This window comes from Meles meles, chromosome 3, assembly GCF_922984935.1.
Source record: "Meles meles chromosome 3, mMelMel3.1 paternal haplotype, whole genome shotgun sequence".
NCBI classification, from domain to species: domain Eukaryota; kingdom Metazoa; phylum Chordata; class Mammalia; order Carnivora; family Mustelidae; genus Meles; species Meles meles.
In genome coordinates this window covers 80,516,812-80,530,941 of record NC_060068.1, presented here as the reverse complement: position 1 = coordinate 80,530,941, position 14,130 = coordinate 80,516,812, and the positions used below count along the sequence as shown (strand labels likewise).

The 14,130-nt window shown below is 44.5% G+C and overlaps 1 protein-coding gene across 1 annotated transcript in view; it reads left to right on the top strand.

Moving 5' to 3' along the window:
• AGGF1 (angiogenic factor with G-patch and FHA domains 1) overlaps positions 1-13,151 on the top strand; it is a 123,967-nt gene extending 110,816 nt beyond the window's left edge. The window contains exon 15 of the mRNA XM_045999139.1: positions 12,048-13,151. The gene's annotated coding sequence lies outside the window, so the exon portion shown is untranslated. The remainder of the gene's footprint in view (positions 1-12,047) is intronic.
• Positions 13,152-14,130: the final 979 nt, after the last annotated feature.

The window sequence follows — 14,130 nt, the reverse complement described above, 5'->3', positions numbered from 1 at the left end:
TAGATGAGGGCTATAAAAAAGATGGGATCAGATTTAAGGGAGCAGAGGGAAGACCATGACAGTGTGCCTAAGGGAGTTAGGAAGGGGAGCAGCTCCATCCCTCACTCTTCCTTTTTTTGCTCTGTTTTGGGGTTGGGAGTGGGGCACTCCTTCAGACCAATGTCAGCTGGCTTCGGCTGATTCAGCCAATGAGAGGCAACGGGGACAGATTAGAGGATGGACGAAAGAGAGTCATAACTCCATCTCCTACTGGACAGACCCACTGGCATCCAGCTTCAGCAGGGTGATCACAGGCCTGGGATCTGGTGACCTCTGTTTGCCCCTCCAGCCTGGGAGTGGTAGCAGCTTCTTGCTGGAGCTAATCTCTGCTGTGCCTCACTGTCCCCTGGTTGGTGGCTCAGTTTTTCCATCACCTGTACTAAATCCACTCTATTTGAATTTAGAAAGTGGTTTCTATATTTCGGGCTGGGCTCTGATGGATATGGTGGGCTTCCCAGGGGCTGTTACTGGAGCTGCTTCTGAAGGAGAGAGAAAGAATTGTCTAGATAGAGAGTCCGGGAAGACCATCCTAAATAACCTTGGAAGTTTGAGAAGCTTGAGTGTGGGGATCCAAGAGGGACATACCACTGGCAGTGGGGAGCCAGTAACAATGTTCAGAAAAGGAATCAAGTGTTCAGGTATTTTAGAGAACTCACCTGACTCATTCTGCTCAGTAGATTGGTAAGGAAAAGAGCAGGGTGAGCACAAAGCCTGGTTAATTCTGACAGTGATTCTGGTCAGAAGCCATAGAGGTGTGAACTATAACAGCTTGATGGATAGACATAGAGAGATGATACAACCTGGATATTACATTCTTCATTAGTCCCCAAAAAGGAAATTTCTTGGGGCGCCTGGGTGGCTCAGCCAGTTAAGCGACTGCCTTCATCTCGGGTCATGATCCTAGGGTCCTGGGATCGAGTCCCATATTGGGCTCCTTGCTCTGTGGGGAGCCTGCTTCCACCTCTGCCTGCAGCTTCACCTGCTTGTTCTCTCTCTCTCTTTCTCTCTCTGACAAATAAATAAATAAAATCTTTTAAAAAAATAAGAAAATGTTTTTTAAAAAAGGGAGTGTCTTGTTTTCCTGCATTACTATAAGTACCCAATATATATTTGTTGAATGAATTAATAGTATTCTTATAATTTGTTTGTGTTGTAAAACCTCAGTTGTGCCCTCCCTTCCTTACATTTCTCCCACCTCATCCTGAACCCTCAGTGCCATGATAATATTTGACCTGGCCCATGCAGCCTGTCGGACTAGGTCTGTAGGTTTTTCCTTCCCCCCTTTCAGGGACTCATGCCACTCTAGAATAGTCCTCTCTTTCCTTAAATTTCCTCCCCACTAGAACCTTTCAATCAGCGGATATTTACGAAGCATGCACATACTAATAGCTGACATTTACTGAGCACTTACAACACCATCAGGAACTGGGCTGATCACTTGCCGTGCATTTGTCTCAATCCTCATAACGGTGCAGTGAAGTCGGTGCCACTTTGGTCCTCATCTTATAGGTAAGGAAGACACGCCGAGGCCGAGTAACTTGTGAAAGTCACACAGCTAGTGACAGGCAGCCCTGGAATTCATACCCAGGTGTTTGGCTCTGGAACCCAGGTTCCAAGGTACTAGGTCATGCTGCCTGGCACTGTGGGCTCTGTGCTGTTGGGGAGCCAGAGACATGTCAGACAGATAGGTGGGGAGGAAAGATGTGAATACAGAAAGAGTAAACCTTGATGCTAAAAATACATAGTAATTCAAGGCGACACAAGGAAAGCTGCCACAAACCAGGATGTGATCATTGCCAGTATGACCGTAGGGGTAATGAGAGAGAGTGATCCTCCTGGAGTGGGGTAATCAGGAGACGCTTCAGGAAGGAGGTTGAATTTGTCTTGTGGTTTTCCTGCTATTTAAGGAGACATACTAAATTCCTTTGAAACAATGCAAGAACAACTTGAAGGTCACTGGTGGGCTGATGCAAATCACATTGTGAAATTAAAGAAGGGAGAGGTTAGTATTGACTGGAAAAGGCCTCTGGTTAATCTTCCGGCTCTGAGCACCTGAGGGTGGAGCCTAGTACCGATGGCCTATGTACCTCATACGTTTCACTAATTCCTCTGCTTGATACCCCACGGCAAACTCATTTCCTACATACACATTCCCAGGTTGAAAGGGGCTCTTTCTGTGACTCCCATTTTTCATTTAGAGGTAGCCTCTCCCACTCTGTTTTTCACACATTACCTGTGACCACAGCAGGGAAGACGGATCCCACACACAAAAGACTTAAGTTGACTCACTCGGTGGCTCATTCCTTAGATAACTCGGAGAAAATACCCCAGAGCAGGAGGAAGTTGCAGAGCCAGAGCATGGAGATGAAAGAGTGCCTGCTTGTCCCCAGAGTAAAATCTCTATCTTTTAAGCCTGGCCATGGCTCCTTCCATTGGGAACTCCCCTCCTACCCTTTGTGATCTAAATGAGACTCAGTCAAAGATGCTGTCCTCTACCACAGCTGTAACCCAGCTGACAAACCAGATGACTCCGTCCTCCTGGCTATGGTGACTGGGCCAAGCCTAGTGACAGGTTGGCCTCTTGCCCTCGAGCCTGCTGGCCTTGAGCTACAGGCCAAGTGCTATTCACAATGGCAGGACCCGGTGTGAGCCAGCACTGGTGTGAACCAGGGGCCCATCTATGATTTGAAGACTAAGTTCCCTCTGGTCTCTTAATGGGTACACATTCCGAGAGTGTTAGTTGGTAATTATCTTGGGGTCTACACAGTGCTTATTCTGGGCTATCTCAATTAAGTTTATATTTTAATTCCTGGGACCTAGGTACATAACAGAAGCATAAACCTAAGGATCTTTGCACCAGTGGTGATTTGAAGAAGCAAAATAAGCATGTGCACCCTTAGTTCCTACATGTAGACATCCTGCTAAAGCAGAAAGACTTTGGCTGTATGTGGACAATTTTTCTTCCAGTAATATTGTACCAATTTATACCCCGTTAAGGATCTGACCTGCCCCTAACAAAACTTTAATATATTTTTTTAAAAAATCAATTTGATAAATAATAAATTATATTGTTGTTTTTCTTTCTTTTTCTAAAAGATTTTATTTATTTATTTTGACAGAGTGAGAACAAGCAGGGGGAACAGCAGAGGGAGAGGGAGAAGCAGACTCCCCACTGAGCAGGGAGCCCGATCGGGACTCCATCCCAGGACCCTGAGATCATGACCCGAGGTAAAGGCAGATGCTTAACTGACTGAGCCACCCAGGCGCCCCTAATTGTTGCTTCTTGAATTTATGTTCGCCTATTTTCCAAAGAGTTGGTGTCTTTTTCATATTTACTATCCATTTTTATTTCTTCTTTTATGAATTACTCCTTTATTTATTCTTTTAAAGATTTTATTTATCTGTCAGACTGAGAGAGAAAGAGAGAGAATGTGAAGGCAGAGGGAGTCATAGGCAGAGGGAGACGCAGGCTCCCTGCTGAGCAAGGAGCCCAATGTGGGGCTCAATCCCAGGACCCTGGGATTGTGACCTGAGCTGAAGGCAGAGGCTTAACCCACTGAGCCATCCAGGCATCCCTGCATTACTCCTTAGGTCCTTTTGCAAGTTTCTATCGGAATGTTCATTTTTTTCTTACTGATTTTTTAAAATGTTTGGTTTTTGTAAAAACATTTAATTTATTTATTTGACAAAGAGATCGTAAGTAGGCAGAGAGGCAGGCAGAGAGAGAAGGGAAGCAGGCTTCCTGCTGAGCAGAGAGCCCGAAGCTGGGCTCCATCCCAGGACCCTGGGATCATGACCTGAGCTGAAGGCAGAGGCTTTAACCCACTGAGCCACCCAGGTGCCCTTATTATTTTTTTTTAAGAGTTCTTTGTGTTTGAGGGCCTCACAAGTTTATCTGTCTTAGATGTTGCAAATATTCTCAGTTTGTCATTTTCTTTGATATTTACTATGGATTCTTTTTTTCTTTTTTTCTGTAATTGTGGTATAATTCATCTACAACAAAATGCATCTACTTTAAGTGTGTAATATAATGAGTTTTGGTAAATGTATATACCCATGTATCCATGACTCCAATCAAATTATAGAACATTTCTGTCTCCCCAAAAAGTTCCCTTATGCCATTTTACATAGATCTAATTTCCATCACTTTAGATTAATTTTTCCTATTCTAGAACTTCATATAAATGGAACCATCCAATGTATATTTTTCCATAAAACACATTTCTGAAATTCATCCATGTTGTTGTGTTCTCAAAATAAATGATCAAGAAAATGAAAAGACAACCGTAGATATGAGAAAATATTTTTAATACATATTTCTGACAAAGAACTGGTATTATGGTTGCTTTGATATTCAAAAATTTAAAATTTTTATAAAATCTATCTATGAAAGACCCACAGCAAATATCATCCTCAATGGGAAAAAGCTTGCAGCCTTCCCGTTGAGATCAGGAACACGACAAGGATGCCCACTCTCACCACTCTTGTTCAACATAGAAGTCCTAGCAACAGCAATCAGACAACAAAGAGAAATAAAATGTATCCAAATCGGCAATGAAGAAGTCAAACTCTCTCTCTTCACAGATGACATGATTCTTTATATGGAAAACCCAAAAGACTCCACCCCCAAACTACTAGAACTCATACAGCAATTCAGTAACGTGGCAGGATACAAAGTCAATGTACAGAAATCAGTGGCTTTCTTATACACTAACAATGAAAATACAGAAAGGGAAATTAGAGAATCGATTCCATTTACTATAGCACCAAGAACCATAAGATACCTGGGAATAAACCTAACCAAAGAGGTAAAGGATCTGTACCCGGGGAACTACAAAAATTAAAAATTTTTAAGAAGTCAGATGTATCTGTCTTTTCTTTATGCTGATGCCTTTGGTGTTATTCTTAGAAAGACACTGTTATGCCCAACATTAGACAACTATCCTTTTATAAATTTTTGGCATTTTTATAATATTTAAATTTTAATCTAAAATTCAAATAAAATTAGAATTTTTATTGTATCTGAAATACTTTTCAAAAATATTAGCATATTGTGGGGCATCTGGGTGCTCAGTTGGTTAAACATCTGACTTTTGATTTTGGCTCAGATCATGACTTCAGGGTCTTGAGATCGAGCCCCATGGCAAGCACCACACTGGTCGGCTTAAGATTCTTTCTCCCTCTCTCTCTGCCCCTCCCTGTGTGCTTGCTCTCTCTCTCTCTCTTTCTCTCTTAAAAAAAAAAAAAAACACCAAAAAATCAACAAATTATCTCAATACCATTTATTGATATTCTATCCTCCCCCCTGATTTAAAATGCCACATTTATTAGATATTAAAATATTTATAAACATGTGAGTCAGTTCTGGTCTTTGTATTCTATTTTCCAGCCATGCGAATAGCTGAATACTTTTGTTAGCGGTAACGTTTTTTCTGTTTGGTGCCCTATGAATACTGACTTCTCTTCTCCTCTCTCTTTCCCCTCCCCCCTTTATTTTTCTCTTTCTGTCTCTTTTCCTCAATGATATGTTAAAATATGATTATGTTCTCCAAGGCAGACACCTTTCTCCATCAAATCATCTTGATGTTCGGGTTTAGTGATAATATTCTTTTCCCCCCCCTCTTTCTTCCCAGTTTTACTGAGGAACAATTGACAAATATAATTACATATACCTAAAATGTGCAATGTGATGGTTTGATATACATATGTAGTGATCAAGATCAAGATAATTAATACATCTATCACCTATGAAAATATTCTTGATTTTAATATTGAAGTCATGTTTACTTGGTGAGGGTGATGCAAAATAGGAGCACAGAAGTTCTTGGGAAGCTAGCTTGTTACTACCCAATAATTCAGTGGCTTTGCTTTTACCAGTGAAAGAAAATCAGCCACTTTTTCAAGTCACAGAGGTAAATTGCCTCTCCCGTGGTACAAGGCCACAGGTGGCCCCTCAAAGAATTATTAACCATTCACAGTAGTTCTTATTTGCACAAACACTTGAATCCCAATTTGCCTTAACCAGACCGAAAGACTAAATCCACTTGACTTCAAATTAAGAAGATAGGTGAAGGGGCGCCTGGGTGGCACAGTGAGTTCAGGTCTGCCTTCAGCTCAGGTCATGATCCCAGGGTGCTGGAACTGAGTCCCACATCAGGCTCCCTGTTCAGCTGGAAGCCTGCTTCTCTCTCTTCCTGCTCTGCCTGCTGCTCCCCCTGCTTGTGCTCTCTCTCTGAGAAATAAACAAATTAAATCTTTAATTAAAAAAAAAGGTGAAAAGGGAGCGTTACTCTTATTCATGGGAAAGTTACATTAAAATGATCTGGGTCTTACTTTTCAAAGTAGCCATTTGTCATTGATTTTAGCCAAGAGGCAGGCATGTAAATAAACATCAAAAGAAAGACCAAACAGAGTATCTTCTGAACTCAATTTTGTGGTAGGATTGAGGATCAGGAGTGAAATTTTGTGGATCCTAAGGGAGTACAGCAACTTAGGAGAGGAAGTTGGAGCAATGGCCGGCATAGCACTCTGTCCCCTTGGTGTTTTGGGGGAGGTGTTGGTTTGGTCTGTTTAAGGATGGAATTCTGGTATAGGACGTTCATAAGGCTCATTTGAAGTAACGGACAAGAACACTTTGCAGAGGTTGACATGCTTTATCAATTTAAGGTATTATTGTGCTTTTGAAAGTATAAAGAAGACTGGGAAAAGGTGATTCTCTGCTAAAAACTGTATTTCGATAGTGGGAATTTTTTTTTTTTTTTTTTAAGTCTTCATTTCTCCTTGAATCACCACCATTAACATTTTGGTACAAAGTTTTCTAGTCACAGTTTGTAAAACAAACCCTCTCACTTACAAGGATATAATAAGGAGTTCTTTCCCCCGGTTCTTTGGGTCTGGCCCAAGGACTGGGTAAGCAGCTGTTTTGCAAAAACTGGCCTCTCTCCTTTCCCCCCTTCGAAGTCTCTGCCCAATTGGCCAGCAAATTAATAAGGCTTAATGTCATTCCGTCTTTTATTCAGGAAGTAATAAACCATAGTCTCATAAAAAATTGCTTAGTTGTCGACAGTACATGGACTCACACCTTAAGAACACCGTGGTCTGTTTTAGACTTGTGGAGTTTTCACCACTTCCTCCTTCCCCCACTGATTGTGTGGCCTTGCGATGCCACGGCCTTGTGGTCTTCTTCTTTGTACTCTGGTGTCATCTGTTAAGGACACTGAAGGTCAACCCCTAATCTCACTTTCTAGTAAATAAATGGTTTGCATGGCCAAGATGAATCTCTAAGTAGCTCAATGCCATGTAATCAGGTGGAAAGCAGACATGAGAGTCCTTGGAGGAGGAAGAGAGAATAGCACATGGGCTGACATGGTTGACTTCAGGTTAAAATAATTGCATGTCATGTTTCCGATCTTTGCAAGGTATGGCACTTACAAATCTACTTGGCCCCATGGGACCTAGTCCCAGCCATTTCACAAACCAGCTAGGTGGGCAATGCTAAGTTTGGTGTCTTGGACCTCTTTTGTTCATAACGAGAATAGGGATGCATGTGTTGCTCTCATCTCAGTGTTATTCTAAAAAGTTATATCTAATAGTCAGTGTGATGGGACTTTCTAGAGTGCAAAACACTATGTATTCTTTTAAGGATGATACTTTTTGACCCCATTCACTTTGTGGGAAAAAAAATAAAAGCTGAGTGTCTTGAAAATAAGAGGTCAAAGCTATAGGTTTACTTGTAAAAACTCCAGTTCTAGTCTGCATTGGCCCCCCACCAAAGAATGTCTATGGTGGAGAACTGAGGAGAACCACTCATCTCCCAGTTGTGGGGGTTTTTTTGGATTTTATTTATCTATTTGACAGACAGAGATCACAAGTAGGCAGAGAGGCAGGCAGAGAGAGAGGAGGAAGCAGGCTCCCCGCTGAGCAGAGAGCACAATGTGGGGATCCATCCCAGGACCCTGGAATCATGACCTGAGCTGAAGGCAGAGGCTTTAACCCACTGAGCCACCCAGGCGCCCCTCATCTCCCAGTTTTGAAGTCAACCCATGGGACCAAATGATAGGAGATTGTATGCCCAGTAACTTTTTTTTTTTAAGATTTTATTTGTTCATTTACCAGAGAGAGAGGGAGAGAGAAAGCACATAAGATGGGGAGTGTCAGGCGGAGAGAGAAGCAAGATCCCTGCTGATCAGGAAGCCCTATGCAGGGCTCAATCCCAGGACTCTGGGATCATGACCTGAGTGGAAGGGAGATACTTAACTGACTGAGCCACCCAGGCATCCCAGCACAGTAACCTTATATCCCAAATATTCCATTTGTTGCTGCTTCTCCCCTCTCAGACTTTAGAACCCCCAAGTTCCAGGCTGCCAACTCTCATATTCCCTAGAATTATGTTGGATTTAACAGAATTCAGCCCCAAGCAGATTGTGCTGACTCTGAAAGAGACAGACCAACAGACAGAGAAGTGAGAGTGCCTGCGGTGGGAGCACACGTGTCTCTGTGGTGGCAGTGGGGACATAGCAAGAGTGACTTGAGAGTGTCAGAAGCTCTCTAGGGAAATGGCTTTGGGAAGGCACAGGCATAGGTTTGGGGACGTTCTGCAGATATCTCCCCACATCCATGAAGTTGGATGTTAGCTCTCCTGGATGACTAGAGGTTTGGCCCTTGAGCCCAGCGTGGGGCAAAATAGTGGTATGCTGATGAGTGTTCACCAACTGGTTTGGCAGAGAAAGAGGCAGTAAAGGAAGCCTTCAACTGTAGTGTCTGCTGACTTCTTGCGTGTCAATACTACCCACCGTGGCAGAGTTCTAGCTACTGGTATGACATCATTGAACATGGAGTTGGGAGGAAATGAGCAGTAACCACCCTCTATGCCGTATCCCCACACAGAGATCCAAGTAACTTCAAATGCATAGATAGGAGTAGGCATAATGAAATAATTAGGAAGTGATGAGGTTTAAGTATTTATTACCTTTATTTTTAATATAATTTATTTAAGTATATCCTATATAATTTAATTTTTAATGATGGCAGTGTTTCAACAACCATCTGGCAAAATTCCTGAAATTTTGTCACTCAGCTCTTATGAGTCCAGTACAAGCTGGTTTTGGACATTGGGTGTGAAGAAGAACAAAATGCTCAGTATGTTAGAGGAATATCCAAACTCCAAGGAGAATACAAGGCTCCTGCCTCCTGCTTTACCTCATACCCTGGCAGAAGAAAACCCTGAATGAAAACGGGTGTGAGGGGCGCCTGGGTGGCTCAGTGGGCTAAAGCCTCTGCCTTCGGCTCAGGTCATGGTCCCAGGGTCCTGGGATCGAGCCCGGCTTCGGGCTCTCTGCTCAGCAGGGAGCCTGCTTCCTCCACTCTCTCTGTCTGCTTCTCTGCCTACTTGTGATCTCTGTCTGTCAAATAAATAAATAAAATCTTTAAAAAAAATGGGTGTGAGACAAACAACTGGACTCCTTTAACATCACAATAACAAAAAGTAAAACAAAAAAACTCCAAAACCATTAGCTGCTGGCACAGAATTTTCACCTACCTCATGGTTAACCTATATCCATCTAGCAGGTAGCAGGTCTGGGAAGGAAGGCTTATTGGAAGGGTAAGTTTTGGGATTGAAGAAAGAAGAGCACTTGGGTAGTGTCAAAACGGACAGAGACTATCATAGAAGGTTCTAGAAGCCAGGTATGGTATTTGAACACTGGATGCTTAAGTTGGTGAGAGAAAGCAGGAAGGATAATGGGAAGAAACTAACTCCTTGCCCTTTACAATTTTGCCCTGAGCCAGTGCTGGCACAAATCTTGAAGAACATTTCCTTACGAGATTCTTATGGCAAAGGGAAAAAAACCTTCTGTGGTCTCGGAAACACATCTTATAAAATAGGTCTCCCAGAATTCAGGCCACAGAGCTGTCCTCAGCAGCTATAATGACAAAATGAGAAGTGCCTAAGGCCTAGGTGCTACCAAATTCTGCCCTGCTGGGGACACCTGGAGAGGAAAATGATCAAATGCCATTTCAGTCCATTATCAATCCAATCTACTTCTTGAGTGGCAGCAGAGAATCTAGTTCTAAAAATATCATTGTAATCTGTGGCTTGGAATAATCACACCTATCAAAAGCCAGGTTAAAGTGTGTGTGTGTGTGTGTGTGTGTGTTTGCACACTTGTGCACGTGTTCATGTGTGCAGGCTAGAATGAGGAAATGACTATTAGCTTGTGCATATATGCAATAGGCATTTTCTTTCTCATTTTGTATTTTCTTTCTGGGCAGCAGTTGTGATGCTGGCAAGTGGGGAATTTGGGAGAAGGGAGCGGATGCTGCTGAGTACTCATCAGGACCCTGGCACTGTGTGCAGCCCCTTCCACCCCTTACCTCACCCAGTTGCATAGCCAGGAAGCGCCAGAACTGGTTTTTTGTTTTTTTTTTTAAGACTTTATTTATGTATTTGACAGACAGAGATCATGAGTAGGCAGAGGCAGGCAGAGAGAGGGGGAAACAGGCTCCCTGCTGAGCAGAGAGCCCGATGCGGGGGGCTCAATCCCAGGACCCTGAGATCATGACCTGAGCTAAAGGCAAAGGCTTAACCCATGAGACACCCAGGTGCCCCCAGAACTATGTTTTATTTATTTTTTTAAAGATTTTATTTATTTATTTGACAGACAGAGATCACAAGTAGGCAGAGAGGCAGGCAGAGACAGAGTAAGGGAAGCAGGCTCCCTGCTGAGCAGAGAGCCCAAGGTGGGGCTTGGTCCCAGAACCCTGGGATCATGACCCAAGCTGAAGGCAGAGGCTTTAACCCACTGAGCCACCCAGGCGCCCCCAGAACTATGTTTTAAATGGATCTTCTAGAAACCAGAGACCCTATACCGTGCCACTGTTGGTCTCATCCTTCACAGATCAGAGCAGGGATATCCGGAGTTGGGTCATATTCATACAGCACTCTGCCCAGCTCCAGAATGGTCCCCCCCACAGGGCAGAGTCCACAAATGCTTGTTGAAGGTAATGATTTCAATACAATGAGTTAACATCTAAGGGTTTGCCTAGCAGTGTGTGAATTAGGAAGAGACTACACACCTATCCCAGGTCCAGCAAGATAGCCCTTGAGGGGACATAAAACCAGATAATGGCAGACACCAGTCCCTGTCTTGTGTGAACAGCTGCAGGTTTTCTCGTAAGTGGCACAGCTTGTCAGCATTCTTCAACATGCTTTGAAGTCTGGTGACTTGTGATGGTAAAAGTGTGTTAGATTGTGTACCAGGCCATGTCTTTGGGGTACAGGGATACTTAATGCTCTGAGAAAAGCAGGGATGCTTATTCCTCCTAAGAGAGGAATAGCTAGATGTGTGAAGATGGAACTTGGCAGTGGGCGGGAGTAATTTTGAGCTACAAAATTATTTACCATGGGGTTCCTTTAGAGCATGATATTCCAGAGTGTGTTCAAAATATGAATCAGTACGAGTCCATATTCTGCAGGCTGAAGCCACATCTGGGCGGCCCTGTCCCTGTGCAAAGAAGCCCTCAGCTCTCTCTTTCTTGCTTCTCCTTTCTCTTCTCCAGGTAGAGAAACGTCCCTTCAGCTAATCTCAGGAAGCGTGGTGAAGGGACAAGCTGATTGCCCCCAAGAAGGAAAGTTTGAGTGCAAGAATATGGACTGTGGAAGCAGAGGGGTTGAGAGGAAGGATTTGTGACATCTGCTAAGAATGTCACTGCATACCCAGGGGACACACAGTGCAGGGAGTGAGGCCCACCCTTGGGATTGTTTGTCCAGGGCTCCGGGGATTTTGAGGGAGAAAGCAACCCAGTCCCCACATTGTCAGAGCCCCCACCTGTTTACACTAACTGGTTTCCACCACCCAAGGGGGTAAATTGAGCTGCATATTTGACGATGAGGAAGTGAAGTGGAATGTGAGAATCCTCATTACTGACGTCAAGCTTGCCTTTCATTTTATTTATACCCATGACATTGTGACACGGGATCTAATTTTCCATTGTATTTTTTCCTCTGTTAGGACCCGAGTGATGACAAATGATTTTGTGACTGACTGAGCCTGGAAAACAACATTTCAAATTCGAAGCCTGGGATCCTACAGAATTCGGTGTCTATTTCTATCTTACTACCCACATGCCCCTCCCTTGAACCTCTGTACCGACCATCGAATTGGGCAAAAGGCATCACACTCCTACTGGGCAGAGCTGCCGGAGAAGTCAGAGTGCAGGGTGCCCAGTGGCCCACCCCCCTCTGGTGACAGGCTGTTCCTTCCTGGCATGGGTGATTGGCGGGAGGCCAGGGAGCCGTGGGGCCATGAGGCAGGCTTGGCTCTGAGCCCTAGCTGCTGTCTGGGCATGAAACTGGGCTCTGGCCCCAGGAGCATGGTCCTAGCTGTCTGACCCAGAACTGCCTGTGCAGCAACCATCCCACCTCTCGGGCTCTGGTGGGTCCCAGTCCTCACGCAGGGCAGGTTTAAGAGCAGAGATGGATCTGGAAGGAAGGGTAGAAGCCAGTACAGAATGCTATGGCAAAAGCCAGTAATGTCTTCACACAGAGAGCAGCCTCTGGGGTGTGCCTAGGCCAGAGGAGAGAATGGGTGTGTGTCCAGCGAGTGGACAGAACAAGCTTTACTCTGCTTCCTTGCTCTGGGGCAGACTAGGGGCCTTTAGCCCTTCCAATGGCCTCCCTCCATGACCTGCCAGGGCCTCAAATTCAGATACAGTGTCTCTAACAGGGGGCCATCTGCCTGTCCCGAAATGAAAGCTCCGCCCAGGGGCCCAGCAAACCCGTCGCTTTCAGGAGGGCCTCCTGCCACCAGCTTTTAAACCCTGTTTATCAGCCTCTGACCCCAGAGTAATCTCAACTTCCTTGTACTCAGTTCAGAAGATGTTTGCTATTCAGGATTCTGATGCCTAGGTGTGATAAGAGAGGCCTCAGGCCTTGTGAGTTCCTAAACCAACAGAGTCCAAGGATTTGAAAACTGAGAAGCGTGAGGACAGCCAAGCCCTGAGAGGTGACCCGGCACCAGCTCCCATCACCTGAAATTTCCCAAGATACTTAGAAATGGGTGTTAGTGGGACTGTACTACCTTCAACTTTGGGTGTCTTATTTGTTTTGTTTTTGCAACAAGAGTTTCCCATAGCACCAACAAAATCAGATCTGTGTTTTATTGACTCCACTGCAGTTCCTATGCATGAATTCGTTTTGCTTTCTAACTCTTGGTCAGTTTTCTCAGTCAGTTTGGGTAAAGCTGGAACAGAGTAAGCTGTAGAAATATAATGTGGGAAAACAGAGAACGCCTTCCAAGCTGCTCTCACCCCTCACTGGCCTACGGGTGTCAGCTGTCAGGGGGCTATCTTCATGTGCCCCAGCTGGGGCCAGGCCTTCACAGTTCCCTTTTGCAACAGCCCACCTTAGACCAATCCTGAAAGCCTGTGACTGCTTTCTCAGCCCGCCTCACATGCTTCCCCTTCCCATAGGCGATTACATCAAGGGCTGGGGTGGAGGTGAGGTCCAAGGACAAAGAGGGTGTGAATGAGACATGGGCCATTTTCATCAGCCAGAAAAGTACTGCAGTAACACAAGGCTGCAGGAAATACACGTTTGGTGGTACGGTCACATTAAGCGGACTCCACAGACTCAGGGTATAATGGACATGCTCTAGGTTTTATACCGGGGTACAGGTGTCACTTAGAAGTCCCTTTCCCAAGGCTCACTGGAAGGGTTTTTGGGACAAGGGCATCAAAGGTGTTGCCGGGGTGCAAATGCTTCCTTATTAGTTGTGTGATCTTGGGAGGGTATTTAAGTTTTCTAGGCCTCAGTTCCCACATCTGTAAAAAGGAGACACTGAGCCTGTCACATAGAGTTAATGTGGGGGATAAATGACATTAGGAAAACAAAGCATGTCTACCACATTGAACGCAGAGTAGGGACTCCCTCCTTGGACTGGAGATCAGAGAACCCCACAGAAGGCTGCTTTTAAGTCTTAGCCCAGCCAGGTGGTTCCACTTCTCTGAGTTCCCTTCGTGACAGATGCAAAGGTTGAGAATCTGTATGTTGACTAAACAGATATGATCATGCTGATTAAGATTGGGGTGAAGAGA